This window comes from Cynocephalus volans, chromosome 3 (genome assembly GCF_027409185.1).
Source record: "Cynocephalus volans isolate mCynVol1 chromosome 3, mCynVol1.pri, whole genome shotgun sequence".
NCBI classification, from domain to species: domain Eukaryota; kingdom Metazoa; phylum Chordata; class Mammalia; order Dermoptera; family Cynocephalidae; genus Cynocephalus; species Cynocephalus volans.
In genome coordinates, this window is record NC_084462.1 from 99,206,785 (window position 1) to 99,223,241 (window position 16,457).

Sequence of the window (16,457 nt, forward strand, 5' to 3'; positions counted from 1 at the left end):
ATTCCATGGGAAAAGCTACTGAATATGGACAACAGATGATTCTTAAACCTCAATATCACAGCTGGTTTACATTTTTTACCCTAAATCCCGTAAGTGGGCAGGCCATGTTACAGAACCCTTTCATGCCAAATTTCCTCTTCTAAAATTGAAACCACTTTGGTTTTATTCAAGAGAAAGGGAGCATTAAAGAATGGTTGACTATTTACCTGGTGTTTATAAGTCTATCCACATTGTTTCTCAGTAAATGTTTCCTTTCTCTAAAAGATAGTCACTATCTTTAATACCCATTGTATCTTTTCCATCTTTTCCTTCTTTTTTCACTATTCTTGTTTTACACTTAACTCTTTTCTTTTTTCCTTTCTCTATTTCATATCTTCTCTATTATTGTCCAGTCTGTAGACAACTTGTGTTTTAGTTTAAAGTCTTCTAGGTTCTCTGAGCAGAATTTCACTATACATCATCCTCTTTTCAGAGGCCAATGCACCTATCATCCATCTGTTTCCCTTCACCTCTTCCTAACAGTATGAAAAAGATTTTTCAGACCTAATTCAATTCAATAACTTGTGTTAATGATTAAAAATACTAAATATGTTTAACAGAATTTAAAAGAGGTTTTTAAATTATTGACAATAATATAACATCATAATTATAATAATAATCTCATAACATAAATTTAGAAAAACTGAGACTTAATTTGATGCAAGAAAGAATATGAGTCTCCTTCTATTATAAATCTAGCTCAGTGGAAAGACAGCATATAGAATTTTGCAGGGAATGCAATTTTAGACTCATTTTTATAAATAATGCACAGTGGAATTAGGCCAAGTAGGTCTCTTTGTTGCTCATTGTTTAAGTTTCTATAGCTTTGGAATGGAATACATTATAGGAATGAAAGAATTTTTAATTCCGATCAATTAAATAAGCATATATTGAACATCTATTCTGGGCGAGATGCTCAACCAAGTTCACTGAGGCAAATGGAGCTGTTTATATCATGAACCCTTTCCCTCAAGTTGTTTATATTCTAATTGGGTAAATAGGCTTAGCAACAACTAACTAATAAAAGATAGTCAAAGTATCACATATAATGTATAAACAAACTTGGAGAACCCTAGGAATAATTTCATGCAGAAGGATGTCTATGGCGGCTAAATGGAAGAGTTGGCACTGGAACTGAGCCTTACTTAATCAATGGATGTAAGTTCGAAATGCAGAGACTGAAAATGTAGTTTTAAATGGAAGAGTAATAAGAGCAAAAGAACAGAGGCCAAGAAAGTTCAGGGAACATTTAGAGAACAATTAGAAATCTGGTGGGAGATGAGCTTGAAAGGGTATAATTTAATTTCAATTATGTTTTTATTTACAGAAGTTCTATTTCTTTTTTTTTTCAAATCTGTTTTGTCCTGCTTTATAGTTTCTTATTCCTTGCTCTATTTTCAAGCTTTAAAAATTCTTTAGATGTATTAAACATGGCTTTTGATAACCTGTATCTAGTGATTATAGCATCTGAAGTCTTTACACATTGGATTCTGCTATCTGCTGTGTCTGCTTGCTGCCACTCAGAATGATTTGTTATTTGTTATACATTCATGTTTTTGACTATGAACTACTTGTTTTCTTTCAGAACTTTATCTGTGTGAATTCCTTGAGTCTGAACTGAAGTAAATTCTTCCAGAGAGGATTTGCCTTTGCTTTTGGGACTTGTGTGGTGGTACTTCCAACATGGGATCTCTCTAAATAAATTATTCATTTGAAGTTTTTTGTTTTTTTTTTTAATTGCATAGGCATCAGGAATTCAGACCTATAAAACCTGAGAGGAGACTGCATGTCCTTCTCAAGGCATGTTTCCTCATTCTACTTCAGCACCAAGATTAATATAGACACATTTTTTGGCTTTTTCCTTCTGCATGGCGGGTTAATTTCTTGTTCACCCTTCCAGTAAGTATGATTCTCTTTGGAATCCTATACATATATGTGGGAGTTACCCATCTTCACCTCAGGGTGAGGACTATGGTTTATCTACTTCCTCTCATGTATGGTGTGACCATTAAAGAGGAGCTTAATATGATTAGATTTCAATAGAAAACTCTCTGACAAGTGGAGTTTTTGGTAATTGATTACCTACGAGGATTCCCTCTCTTACTTCAGTTTTGGCTTCTGGAGTATTCGTTTGTGTTAGTTCAGCAATTAATTGCAAAAGATTATTTTTGCATTTTGTTTAGCGTTTGAGTTATTTTAGTTAGGAAGGTCATTCAGTGTGTTTAGTCTATTATACTGCCAGAAACAGAAGCCATAAAGGTAAATTTGGGGCCTACATTAGAATCTTATTTTTTGCCTAAAAGCTTAAATGATATTTTGTAGTTAATAAAAATTCACTGACATTTTTTCTTTTTTTGAGCAGGTGACATGATCAGAACAGTTATTTGGAAAGTTGAGTCTAACAGTGTAATATCAGAGACTGGAGATGAGTTAGTTAGAAGGTGTTTATCATGATTTAGATGAGAGGAAAGGAAGCCTGATGTGGGAGGGTGGCACAGGGAATGGGAGACAGTCTTGGATTGTAAAGAATGCAGATGAAAAATGATCCTTTTTTTATTGGTTAAACCACCTTGTTGGAATATAGACTGAAGAGAAATATTGTTGAAGATCTTAATGCTAGAAGGACCTTGGAAGCTCTATCAATACAAAGACTAACTGAAATATTAATAAAATATCTTAATGCTGACCTCTCTATTAAAATATGGACAGATTCATGTACTTGGCTTTTCTAAGGAAGAATTCCACTAGCAATTATTCTTAGTCTGAGTTTATTTGGGTAGGAGAGTCCTAGTCTACCTTGAGGAATAACAAATCCCAGGGAAATACCACCTTGCTTTTTATAAGCCAGGGAAGCATCTTATTTCTGTAGTGAATTCCAGATAGAATTAAATAATTACTTTTAATAGGCTGAAAATACATTGAAAAATCAAATTTAATCCATTCTCCAAATTATAATCTTCCTAACATACAGCAAACTGAAATGGAATTTACTTTTTTGAGCAACAATAAAATGAAGAGTGCAGAATCAAAAAGGAGATAGAGGTGATTAAAACGTGGGGAAAATATGTCTTATTTTGTCAGTGTTCTTAAAAAGTTATGAAGGAATTAGTTTTATGATGCTGTATTCTAATGGCTTTATGTTTGCAGCAGAGAACATGGCATTTATTCACCTGTCAGCCTTCAGATTTCCAGCTCACAAGGCTGTCTTTCTGTGGTGCATTCATAATTAAATTCTCCTAACCACCCTGAAGCAAGGGGTTGAAGATTAGAGACTCCTAGAGTTGAAAGGGAGTTTTAGAGATAGTTTTTTTTTAGACTTCTCCCAGTACTGAGAGGTAGTGTGGGCTTAAGGAAAGAGGGGTGGTGATGGTGGTGCTAGTGAAAATATGGAGTCAGAAACACTTGGCTTTAATTTCTATATCGGCCTTTTACTAAGTATGTGATCCTGGGCAAGTGATCTCCCTTTATCAACTTCATCCTATTCAGAAAACAAGAATAATGATACTGATTTCACAGAATTTTGGTGAGTTTAATGATTTATAATATTGATGAAAATGCCTAGCACAGTGTCTTGTACACTGCAGATGATGAGCAAAATGATAACTATTGATATTATTATTGCTGTTAATTTATCAGATTCAACTTCTTTTTGAATATCTCCCATGACATGGAACTTATGTGATCCAGCCTGTTACAGTTTTGTTGTGAGTTCTCTATCAAGTAAAAATCTGACTCCCCCCAAATTCTATTCTTTGGTTCATGTTCTGCCCTATGAAACAATAAAGAATACAATAAAGAAGAATATTCTTTCATTTGGAAGACAAACCTCAACTATTTGAAGATGGCTGTCATGTCTCTACCATATTTAGTTTCTCCTATTCAGACTAAGTGGATGGTGTGATTGGGTCAGGAGAGGTGAAAGAGTATGCAAGACATACTTCTTAGTTAAAAGGACTAAAGTAAAAACTGTGGTGAGGAAAGTACTAAGTTATAAAGTTTTTCCTTCAGTTGTGTCCATCTCTTGCCTACAAATTAGGCTGAAATCCAAGTAAAAGCTGTTTTCTTTCATATTTAGGATTCATTTGTATTAGTGTGAGTTTTTGTTACCTCGTTATAAAAATTCTTTCTTTGATGTTCTTTCTTTCAATTTTAGCATTTCAGTTTAATCAATAAGTATTCTGGAGTAGCTAAGTTATTCAAGGCAAAGAATGCTAAATATTTTCTTTTCCATATTTGACTTCATTCAATGATTCATAAGAAATTCCGGTAATTTAGTCTTAAAGATATCCATCTTAGTCTACAATTATAACATTCTGAATTCCATTCAGAACCTCATATTCAGTGTGCAGTTTTTCAGTTTTTCATATAACAAATATTTGTTGAGCATCTATTATTTGCCAGGTACAGTGCTGAGGACTTGAGTTAAAATATGCTAAGCACTGCGAATGATTTTATAGTACAGTATGGTACAAACAGTTAAAGAGTTATGATACGTGTGATCACAGGGGAACCAGAGCATACTGTGAAAACTCATGGGAGAAGTATGCAATTCAGTCTTGGGGGTTCAGGAAAGACTGTCTGAATAAGGGACATCAAACTGAGGCAGAGAAAATGAGTGGGAGATGGTCAGATGAAGTAATAAATAAAGGATATTTCAGTCAAAGGAAACAACCAGTGCAAAAGCTGAGAAATAAGAGCAAAGTTGATATTTTTGAAAAACTCAAAAAAAATTTAATATGGCTAAAGCATAGAGTGTGAGAACTGAAGGTGGGATGTCATAGGGGCTAGATCATGAAAGAACATGTAAGCTGTGCTAAAAGGTTTGGGCTTTATCAGAAGAACATCAGGGATCCTTCAAAAGGAATTTAGCACAGAAATGATATGATTCTCAATTTATTTATTTTTTATTGAAACATAATTGACTGTATGTATCTGTAGTGTACAGCGTTGAATATCAATACCTATGTGCAATATGTGATAATTAGTATATTCAACATTAGACAATGCAATTAATTTTTTGTAGTCCTTTACCAATGTCTCGCTAACCCCTTCCTCCCCCTTTCCCTACTCTGGTGACCTCAGTTCTGTTCTTTCCTTTTTGAAAGTTTCATGAAATATTGTGATTATTGTATACTTCTCTCTCTCTCTTTCTTTTTTGCTCCCACTTATGAGTGAGGACATATGGTATCTCTCTTTCTGTGTCTGGATTATTTCACTTAACATAATTTTCTCTAAGTTGATCTATATTTCTGTGAATGGCAGAAACTACAGACCAATATCTTTGATGAATGTAGATGCGAAAATCCTCAACAAAATATTAGCAAACCGAATACAGCAACACATCAAAAAAAATTATACACCTTGATCAAGTGAGCTTTTTCCTGGGGAGGCAAGGATGGTTCAATGTGTGCAAGTCTATAAATGTGACCATATCAACAAAATCAAGGGCAGAAACTATATGATTATCTCACTAGATGCATGAAAAGCATTTGACAAAATTCAACATCCCTTCATGATAAAGACTCTCAGCAAATTAGGTAAAAATGAAAGTATCTCAACACAATAAAAGCCAAATATGACAAACCCACTGCCAATATCATCCTAAATGGGGAAAAGCTAAAAACTTTTCTCTTAAGAACAGGAAGAAAACAAAGATGACCACTCTCACTACTCCTATTTAACAGAGTATTGTACGTACTAACCAGAATCAGGCAAGAGAAAGCAATAAAGGACATCAAGGTTGGAAAAGACAAAGTTAAACTGTCCCTATTTGCAGATGACATAATCCTATATATACAAAACCCTAAAGACTCTACCAAAAATCTCTTAGAGCTGATAAACAAATTGAGTAAAGTTTCAGAATACAAAATCAACATGAAAAAATCAGTAAATTTTTTACAATCCAATAACAAACTAGCAAAAAAAGAGATCAAGAAAGCAAGCTCTTTTACAATTAGTGGCCAAAAAAATATAATACCCAGGAATCAAGTTAACCAAGGAGATGAAAGATCTTTACAATGACAACTACAAACCACTCCTTAAAGAAATTAAAGGGACACAAAAAGATGGAAAGACATTCCATGCTCTTGGATTGGAAGAATTAACATCATAAAAATGTCCATGCTACCCAAAGTGATCTGCAGATTGAGTGCAATTCCCATCAAAATACCAGTGATGTTCTTCACAGAAACAGAAAAAACCAATTCTAACATTCATGCAGAACAACAAAAGGCCCCAAATAGCCAAAGCAATCCTGAGCAAAATAACATAAAGCTGGAAGCATAACGCTGCCTGACTTCAAAGAAAACCCAAACAACATGGTACTGGTGTAAAAGTAGATAGACACTTGGACCAATGGAACAAAATAGAAAACCCAGAAATCAGCCCACATACTTACAGCCAACTGATCTTCAACAAGGGGACCAATGCATATATTGGGGAAGAGACTGCCTCTTAAATAAATGGTGCTTGGAAAACAGGACATCCATAAGCAGAAGAAGGAAACTAGACCTGGACCTCTCCCTATATAACAAAATCAACTAAAAATAGATTAAGGATGTAAATATAAGACTTCAAATTGTGAAACTCCTAAAAGAAAACAGGGGTAACAGTTCAGTAAGTGAGACTGGGCAAAGACTTTATCGATAAGACCCCAAAAGCACAGGCAACAAAAGAAAAAAATAAACAAATGAGATTATATCAAACTAAAAGGATTCTGCTAAGCAAAAGAAAAAAATAACAGGGTGAAAAGGCAACCTACAGAATGGGAGGAAATATTTGCAAGCTATGCATCTGACAATGGGTTAATATCCAGAATATACAAGCAACTCAAACAACTTAACAGTAAAAAACAAGTAACCCAATTAAAAAACGGTGAAAGGAGCCGAACAGGTATTTATCAAAGGAAGATATGCAAACAGCCAACAGACACATGAAAAAATGCTCAACATCACTAAGCATCAGGGAATTGTAAACCAAAACCACACTAATATATCATCTCATCCCTGTCAGACTGGCCATCATCCAAAAAACAGAACAACAAATGCTGGCAGAGATGTAGAGAAATGGGAACCCTCCTATACTCTTGGTGGCACTGTGAATTAGTGGAGTCATTACTGAAAACAGTATGGAGGTTCCTCAAACAACCACAGATAGGATTGCCTTATTATCCAGTGATCCCACTACCAGGTATATACCCAAAAGATTGGAAACGACCATGTTCAAGTGGTACCTGCACGCCCATGTTTATCACAGCTCTGTCTATAGTAGCCAAGACTGGGAAGTTACTACTCTCATTTTCAATTTAGAAATAGCAGGCTTATGAATTGCCAATCAAATAGATGGTTGTGTATTTTTTAAAAAATTTTATTTTGTCGATATACAATGTGGTTGATTATTGTGGCCCTTTACCGAAACCCCCCTCCCTCCTCCCTCTCCGCCCTCCCACCCAACAATGTCCTTTCTGTTTGCTTGTCGTATCAACTTCAAGGAATTGTAGTTGTTATGTCTTCTCCCCCCCCCCGGTTTTTTTTTTTTTTTTGTGTGTGTGTGTGTGTGTGTGTGTGTGAATTTATTTATTTTTAGCTCCCACCAATAAGTGAGAACATGTGGTATTTCTCTTTCTGTGCCTGACTTGTTTCACTTAATATAATTCTCTCGAGGTCCATCCATGTTGTTGCAAATGGCAGTATTTCATTCGTTTTTATAGCTGAGTAGTATTCCATTGTGTAGATATACCACATTTTCTGTATCCACTCATCTGATGATGGGCATTTGGGCTGGTTCCAACTCTGGGTTTAGGATGATTGAGAGGAAAGTTAAGGAAGGGAATGGAGAATTCAGTTTAAGCATGTTGAATTTGAGATGTCCCTGGAACGTTATACTGGACATATTTAGGAGTCAGTAAAATACATGAGTCTGAAGTTCAAAAGCAGAACTTTAATTCAAAAGTGGAAATTTAGACTGCAGAAGCATTTGCGAATCATCAACTGATAGAGGTAATTGAAGCTAAAAGGAAGCTACTCCTTTTCATAAAGAGAGTGTATTGAATGACAAAAATAGCATACTGGGTTGAGTAGTACACCCACCCCTCTGAAATCCATGTTTACCTGGAACCTGAGAATGTTCTTACGTGGAACTAGGGTCTTTGCCGATATAATTAATTAGCTAAAATGAGATTAGTTAAATTGGTATTAGAGTGAGCCTTAATCCAATGACTGATATTCTTGTAAGAAGAGAAAACACACAAGGGACAGTCATACAGGGAGAAGCCCATGTGATGATGATGGAGCAAAGACCAGAGTGATGCACCTAAGGTCACCACCAGCCAGAAGATGACAGGAAAAGGCAGGGAAGGATTCTCCCCTAGAACCATCAGACGGCACGTGGCCCTGCTGCCAGCTTGATGGTGGACTTCTAGCTTTCAGAACTGTGAGAAAAAACTTTTTTGGTTGTTTGAAGCTACCCAGTCTGTAGTAATTTGTTATGGCAGTCCTAGGAAACCAATACAAATAGAAACTTGAGAAACACCATGGTCAAAGGAAGAAAGGCCCAAAATGAGACTGGGGAGGACTAATCTGAATGGTAGGGGGAAGAAAACTGCAGAGATCAATGTCCCAGTAGTCAAGGTGAAGAAGATTTCACGAAAGACAAGAGTAGCGAACAGTGCCATATGCTGACAAGAAGTAAGACATGGACTAAAATGTGCATAGAATTCATGGCAAGGTAGTCACAAACTCAGTGAACTCAGCAAGAGGAGTTTCCATGGCACGGTAGGTTGAGGAGTAAACGCATGTAGGAAGTTTAATCAGTACACATAACAAATCTTCCAAAAAATTTGCCAAGAAAGCGAGAGGTGAGAAAGAGCAGTAGCCACAAGATGTGCGGCATGGAGAAAGTGACTCTTAAATCTAGAGGGACTTAAGCATGATTGAAATGCTGACAGGAGGAGCCCGTAGAGAGAAAGAAGCTGAAGACAGAGGTGCTAGAGAGGAATCTTTACTTGAGCCACGTCTCTGAGAAGACTGAAAGTGATAAGCTCCAGAGATAGGGTGGAGGGACAGTCTCCAGTTCCACTGTACCAGAAGGAAATAAAGGAAGTATAGGGAGAGGTGCAGGCACATTTGTAGGTTTGCTGAAACAAAGTTCAGAGCTTCTCTTTTCTCTATGAGGTATAGACTTCAACTGACGGAGGATATCTGTGGCAAGATTAGAAGTTTTAGAAGAGTGGACAAGGTTTGAAATCTTTATGCAGAACTGGAGAGACAGCTGACTGGGTATGGTGGGCAGCACTGAGGGTCCAGCTGAGGTTTAAGACCTGATGTTAATATTGGCACTAAGGACTTGGTTGTGCTTCTTCCTGGAGCCCAGAACTGGCAATATTTGAGTCAACCCAGGTTTGAAGGTTTTCCTGGAAAGTGGAACAAACCATTGGTGTGGCCAGAGATTTGAGAAAGATGGCGAGGGAGTGGTCAATGTATTGGACCACAGGCTCAAAGTTTAAAGAGAAAAAACTAAGGGCAGGAGATAGCTGATAGTTAAGGAAACGGATCAAGGTGGTGGAGGTCTCCCTGAGGTTGGAGGGTAACGTGAGCAGCTGACATTCACTCACTGAATGCATACTTTGTGCCTAGCACTGCCTTGGACACAGAGTAGTGAGATAAATATTAGTGAGGGAAATGAAAGTCTCAGTGCTTGACCTGGAAAAATCCACTGTCTAGTAAACATAATTGGATTATTCTGAGTGTTTGAAGTATTAGATTCCTGAATACTTCTATAGAGTTTAAGAGGGGCAGAGATTGATTAAAAGCCATTGGTCGAATGACACTCTTACTTCTGAAATTCTCAAAATGGCTTCATTTTAGAACTGGATCATCTCCTCTTAACCATGTCAAGTTTTTTTTTTTTTTTTTCTTTTTGTCTTTTTCGTGACCGGCACTCAGCCAGTGAGTGCACCGGCCAGTCCTATATAGGATCCGAACCCGCGGCGGGAGCGTCGCTGCGCTCCCAGCGCCGCACTCTCCCGAGTGCACCACGGGTTCGGCCCCATGTCAGGTTTTAATGAGCAAGTTTTCCTTATTCTCATGCTTTGCAGTGAAATTTTCTTCAAAAAATTACTTTCATATTATCATTCCCACAGCTATTCACCGATTTAGTATTGAAGTCCTGATCTTTTCACTATGCATTTCCCTAGTTTTGTAACAATTATAAGAACATGCTGCCACTGCTTGGAGCTCAAATATAGGGTTTTGTCATTAATGACGAGTACGGTAATTGTGTGTATTTGAGGAGTCCTGTCAATACTAGAATGCAATGCACAAAACTGAGGTTTGCTATGTACTCTTACCATAAAGTTATGTTCTGGTACTTTGGAAATATTATGTACCATAATTATAATTAAATCTATTTCAACTTATTTAAATCCATGAAATGTAAAAAGACATCTTCTTGTCTCTCAGTAGCTTTTTTCCCTGTTTTTGATAGGAAATGGAAAAAGATTAATTGTTTTTGTAAATAGGCAGCTCATATGTATTTTAGAGTCATGTGATAATGATGAATCAAAATAAAATGTATTTTCTCTAAACTAATTCACCAACAATAATTCAGGAGTCATAAAAACTCACCTGGTTTATAAAGCAGGCATTGTCTTTAGTTCTAAAATGTTTTTCTCAAGAAGGATGGTTGAATTCAGCTGAAGATCATGTTATTTTGGAGAAAAATGATTTCTGATTTTAACTAAATATATTTGTTTAAAAATAAATATCAAGTGCTCCCTTTGTTCAGGGTTGGTTTCTTCTGAGGCCTCTCCTTGGCTTGTAAATGAGTGTCTTCTCCCTGTGTCTTCATGTGATCTTCCCTCTATGTGTGTCTGTTTCTAAATTTCTTCTTATAAGGACAGAGGTCATACCGAATTAGGGCCCACCCTCATGACCTCATTTTATCTCTTTAAAGATCCTATTTCCAAATACAGTCACATTCTGAGGTACAGGGGGTTAGGACTTCAATGTATGAATTTGGGCGGGGAACAATTGAGATTATTACAGTGAACAAAACAGATACAATTTTTGCCCTATGGAAGCTACACTTGGTTGCAGGGCTTGGCAAACACTTTTTGAAAGGATCAAACAATAAATACTTAGGCTTTGAAAGCCACAAGAGTCTCTGTTGCATACGGGAGTACTTCAAAAAGTTCAGGGAAAGATTTGTATTATCTTCCAATTCTATTTTTCCATGAACATTTTGAAGTACCCTCATATTCTGTAGTTGGCTCATAAGCTTTAGTTTGCCAGTCCCTGCTCTACAGGAACAGATAAACAACTGAATGTACGATGTGATGTCAGGTACCAAAAGTGCAGTGAGCATACGTAGGCCTGGATAAGTGCATAGAGAGTGACATTAGGGTACTATTTTAGATACAGTGGTTGGGAAGAGGCATGACACTAGAATAGCCTTCTCTTAACGTGAAGAATGAAGTGATGGTCTTCTCACTTGAGTTAAGTGAGGGAACAAATGATCCAGGCAGAAAGAGAAATACATTCGAGGGGCTGAGGTGAGAGCATGCATGAGATGCTTTAGGAACGATAAGGGCACCACTGTGGCTGGAGTGCACCTCAACTGTATTCAACTGGTTAGCCTAAATACAAACGGCGATTTTCCCCAACTAAACCACATACATAGGCTGAGTGTTTTTAAACTCACTGGCATATTTGCCTCTTGATTGTAACTGATAATTTTACAACACTGGATCTTATTAGACATCATTTTCGATGTATTTAATATGCTAATTAAGGGGGTATGCAAGCTGTGCTCACTAAGAAGTATTAAAAAAAAATGAAGATTCAAGGCTTCTTAAATGTCCTTTGAGGGCTCAGCTTATTCAGAATTTACATGGAATCTGCAGCACTCTGCAGTTAAATCTCCCTGACAATAATGCTTTACCTTGACTCTTTACCGAGGATGGTAGAGTCAGGCTCAAAGTCCAAGAAAGAAGGGCTGGAGTGAGAAAGGCAACTCCTGCTCTGTCCAGGGGCTGGTCATTCCAAGGTTTGACACGCCCTACTTGGTCATGGGGAATTCAACACTGTATCATCCTCTCTGCTACTCCAGACATTTTCCCTCAGGCCCTGAATGATATTTAGCATGAGTTTCGATGTAATAAAATTTATTAAGATCAGTGAAAAAGAAAAAAAACCTTAAAATCAGCTAGAAAAACATGTTAGTCATTATTTCTTCAAACATTTTTTCTATTGTTTTACTTGTCATTTCCTTCAGTGATTCCAACTACACGTATATCAGGCAGCTCAAAGTTGTCCCACAGTTCACTGCTGCTCTCCCTGGTTTTCTTCAGTCTTTTTTTTTTTCTTTCTGTGTTTCCTTTTACATGGTTTTTATGTTAACATATCTTCAAGTGTAGTAAATTTTTTCTTCTGCAGTGTCTAATCTGCTGTTAATTCCATTCACTGGATTTTTTTCTTAAGTTTCAGATTTGGTTATTTTCATCTCTATAAGTGTGATTTTGGTCTTCTTTTATGTATCTGCTTTATTTTTATTTTTTATTGAAACATAGTTGATTGTACATATCTCTGGGGTACTGAGTGGAATATCAATACCTGTGTGCAGTATGTGATGTTCAAACTGGATAGTTAGTATATTCAACATTATGCAATGTAATCTTTTTTCATGGCCCTTTATCAATTCCTCCCTTAACCACACTCGTTTCTTTTTTTTTCTTTTCTTTTACTTGTCTATATACATTGTAGTTGATTTTCATGCCCATTTACCTATTCCTCTCCACCCCCTCCCATCCCCCCACATCATATCTGTTCACTTGGCTTAAATAGTTCAAGGAATTTTTGTGGTTATTCTGTCTTCTCCCCCACCCCCTTGATTTGTTTGTGTTTATTTATTTATTTATTTTTAGCTCCCACAAATAAGTGAGAACATGTGGTATTCCTCTTTCTGTGCCTGACTTGTTTCACTTAATATAATTTTCTCTAAGTCCATCCGTGTTGTTGTGAATGGTAGTATGTTGTTCTTTTTTATAACAGAGTAGTATTCCATTGTGTAGATGTACCACAGTTTCCTTATCCACTCATCAGTTGATGGACATTTGGGCTTGTTCCAACTCTTGTCTATTGTAAATAGAGCTGCAATAAACACTGGAGTATAGGTATCCTTTCCGCATGATGATTTCCATTCCTCTGGGTATATTCCCAACAGTGTAATACCTGGGTCATATGGTAGATCCATATGCAATTGTTTGAGGAACCTCCATACAATTTTCCATAAAGACTGCACCATTTTGAAGCCCCACCAACAGTGTATGAGAGTTCCTTTTTCTCTACAACCTCTCCAGCACTTACCATTCTCAGTCTTTTGGATGTTAGCCAACCTAACTGGAGTGAGATGGTATCTCAAAATGGTCTTGATTTTCATTTCCTGGATGCTAAGTGAGGTTGAGCATTTTTTCATGTGTCTGTTGGCCATTCATATATATTCCTATGAGAAATGCCTATTCAGCTCCTTTGCCCATTTTTTAATTGGGTACTTGTTTTTTTGCTGTAAAGTTGTTTGAATTCCTTGTATATTCTGGATAAATCCTTTGTCAGATGTATACTTTACAAATATTTTCTCCCACTCTGTTGGCTGTCTTTTTACTCTGTTTATTGTTTCTTTTGCTGTGCAGAAGCTTTTTAGTTTGATACAATCCCATTTATTTATTTTTCCTATAGTTGTCTGTGCTTTTTGGGTTCTGTTCATGAAGTCTGTACCCACTCCTTATTCCTGGAGTGTTTCCCCTATGTTTTCATTAAGGAGTTTTATTGTTTCAGGATGTGTATTTAATTCTTTAATCCATTTTGAGTTGATTTTGGTATATGGTGAAAGGTATGGGTCTAGTTTCATTCTCCTACATAAGAGTATCCAATTTTCTCAGGACCACTTTGTTGAAAAGGCAGCCTCTTCCCCAGTATGTACATTTCCTGCTTTTGTCAAAGATCAGATGGTTGTAGGCATATGCATTTATTTCCAGGTACTCTATTCTATTCTATTGATCTGTGTGTCTATTTTTATGCCAGTGCCATGCTGTTTTGGTTATTATAGCTTTGCAATATAGCTTAAAGTGAGGTAGTGTTATACCTCCAGCTTTATTTTTATTTTTATTTTTTTGCTCAGGATTGCTTTCATGATGTGTGGTCTTTTGTTGTTCTAAATAAATGTCTGGATAACTTTTTCCATCTCAGAGAAAAATGTCATTGGAATTTTTGGGGTAATATGGACATTTTCACAATGTTAATTCTTCCAATCCAAGAGCATGGAATATCTTTTTTTTCTTTTTTTTTTTTTGTCTTTTTCGTGACCGGCACTCAGCCAGTGAGTGCACCGGCCATTCCTATATAGGACCCGAACCCGCGGCCGCTGGGAGCATCGCCGCGCTCCCAGCGCAGCACCCTCCCGAGTGCGCCACAGTCTCGGCCCAGCATGGAATATCTTTCCATCTTCTTGTGTCCTCTTTAATTTCTCTCAACAGTGGTTTGTAGTTCTCTTTGTAGAGATTTTTCACATCCTTGGTCAGCTTTATTCTTAACTATTTTATTTTTTTGGTGGCTATTGTAAATGGGCTAGCTTTCTTGATTTCTTTTTCTGCACATTCACTGTTGGAGTATAGAAATGCTACTGATTTTTGTGCGTTGATTTTGTATATTGCAACTTTGCTGAAATCAGTAATCAACTCTAGTAGTTTTTTTTATAGATGCTTTAGGCTGTTCAATATATAGAATCGTATCATCTGCAAACAGGGACAACTTGACTTCATCCTTTCCAATCTGTATGCCCTTTATTTCCTTCTGTTCTCTGCTCTGGCTAGTACTTCCAATACTATGTTGAATAGGAGTGATATGAGTGGGCATCCTTGTCTAGTTCCTGTTTTTAAGGGAAAAGCTTTTAGCTTTCCCCCATTCAAGATGATATTGGCTGTGGGCTTATCATATATGGCTTTAATTATGTTGAGATACTTTCTGTCTATGCCTAACTTGTAGAGGGTCTTTTTATGAAAGAATGTTGAATTTTGTCAAATGCTTTTTCAGCATCTATAGAGATGATCTTATGGCTTTTGTCTTTGCTTTTATTGATGTGATGTATCCCATTTATTGATTTGCATATGTTGAGTTAACCTTGCATCCCTGGAATGAATTCCACTTGATCATGATGTATAATTTTGTGTATGTGTTTCTGTATTCTGTTAGCTAGTATTTTAGTAAAGATTTTTGCATCTATATTCATCAAGGATATTGGCCTGTAGTTTTCTATTTTTGATGCGTCTTTGTCTGGTTTTGGCATCAGGGTGATGTTTGCTTCATAGAATGAGTTTGGAAGAATGACCTCTGTTTCAATCTATTGGAATAGTTTGTAGAGAATTGGTATCAGTTCCTCTTTGAATGTTTGGTAAAATTCTGCTGTGAATCCATCTGGTCCTGGGCTTTTCTTTGTTGGGAGCTTTCTGATAACAGCTTCAATCTCTTTTATTGTTATTGGCCTGTTCAGATATTCTGTTCTTCTTGTCTCAGTTTTGGTAGCTTCTATGCATCCAGAAATTTATCCATTTCCTCCAGATTTTCAAATTTGTTGGCATAGAGTTGTTTATAGTAGTCTCTAATGATTCCTTGTATTTCTGAGGTTTCAGTTGTAATATCACTTTTTTCATTTCTAATTTTTGTTATTTGGGTCTTTTCTTTTCTGAGTTAATCTTGCTAAAAGTTTGTCAATTTTATCTTTTCAAAAAACCAACTTTTTGTTTCATTGATCTTTTGTATTGTTTTGGGGGTTTCTATTTCATTAAGTTTTGCTCTGATCTTAACTATTTCTTTCTATCTACTAACTTTAGGTTTGGATTGTTCTTGTTTTTCTAGATCTTTAAGGCAAAGTGTTAGGTTGTTTATTTGACATCTTTCCATTCTTCTGATGTAAGCATTTAATGCGATAAATTTCCCACTTAATACTGCTTTTGCAGTATCCCATGGGTTTTGGTATGATGTGTCATTATTTTCATTAGTTTCATGAAATTTTTTGATTTCCTGTTTAATTTCTTCTTGGACCCATATGTCTTAAGTAGAATGTTGTTTAATTTCCATGTGTTTGTATAGTTTCCAGAATTTTGTTTATTATTGATTTCTAATTTTAATCCATTGTGATCTGAAAAAAATACATGGAATAATTCCAATTTTTTTGAATTTGCTAAGACTTGCTTTGTGACCTAACATATGGTCTATCCTGGAGAATGATCCATGTGCTGATGAGAAGAATGAATATTCTGAGGTTGTTGGATAGAATGCTCTGTAGATATCTTCCAAGTCCAATAGGTTTAAAGTATTGTTTAGATCTTGTGTTTTTCTATTGATTTTTGCCTAGATGATCTGTCCAAT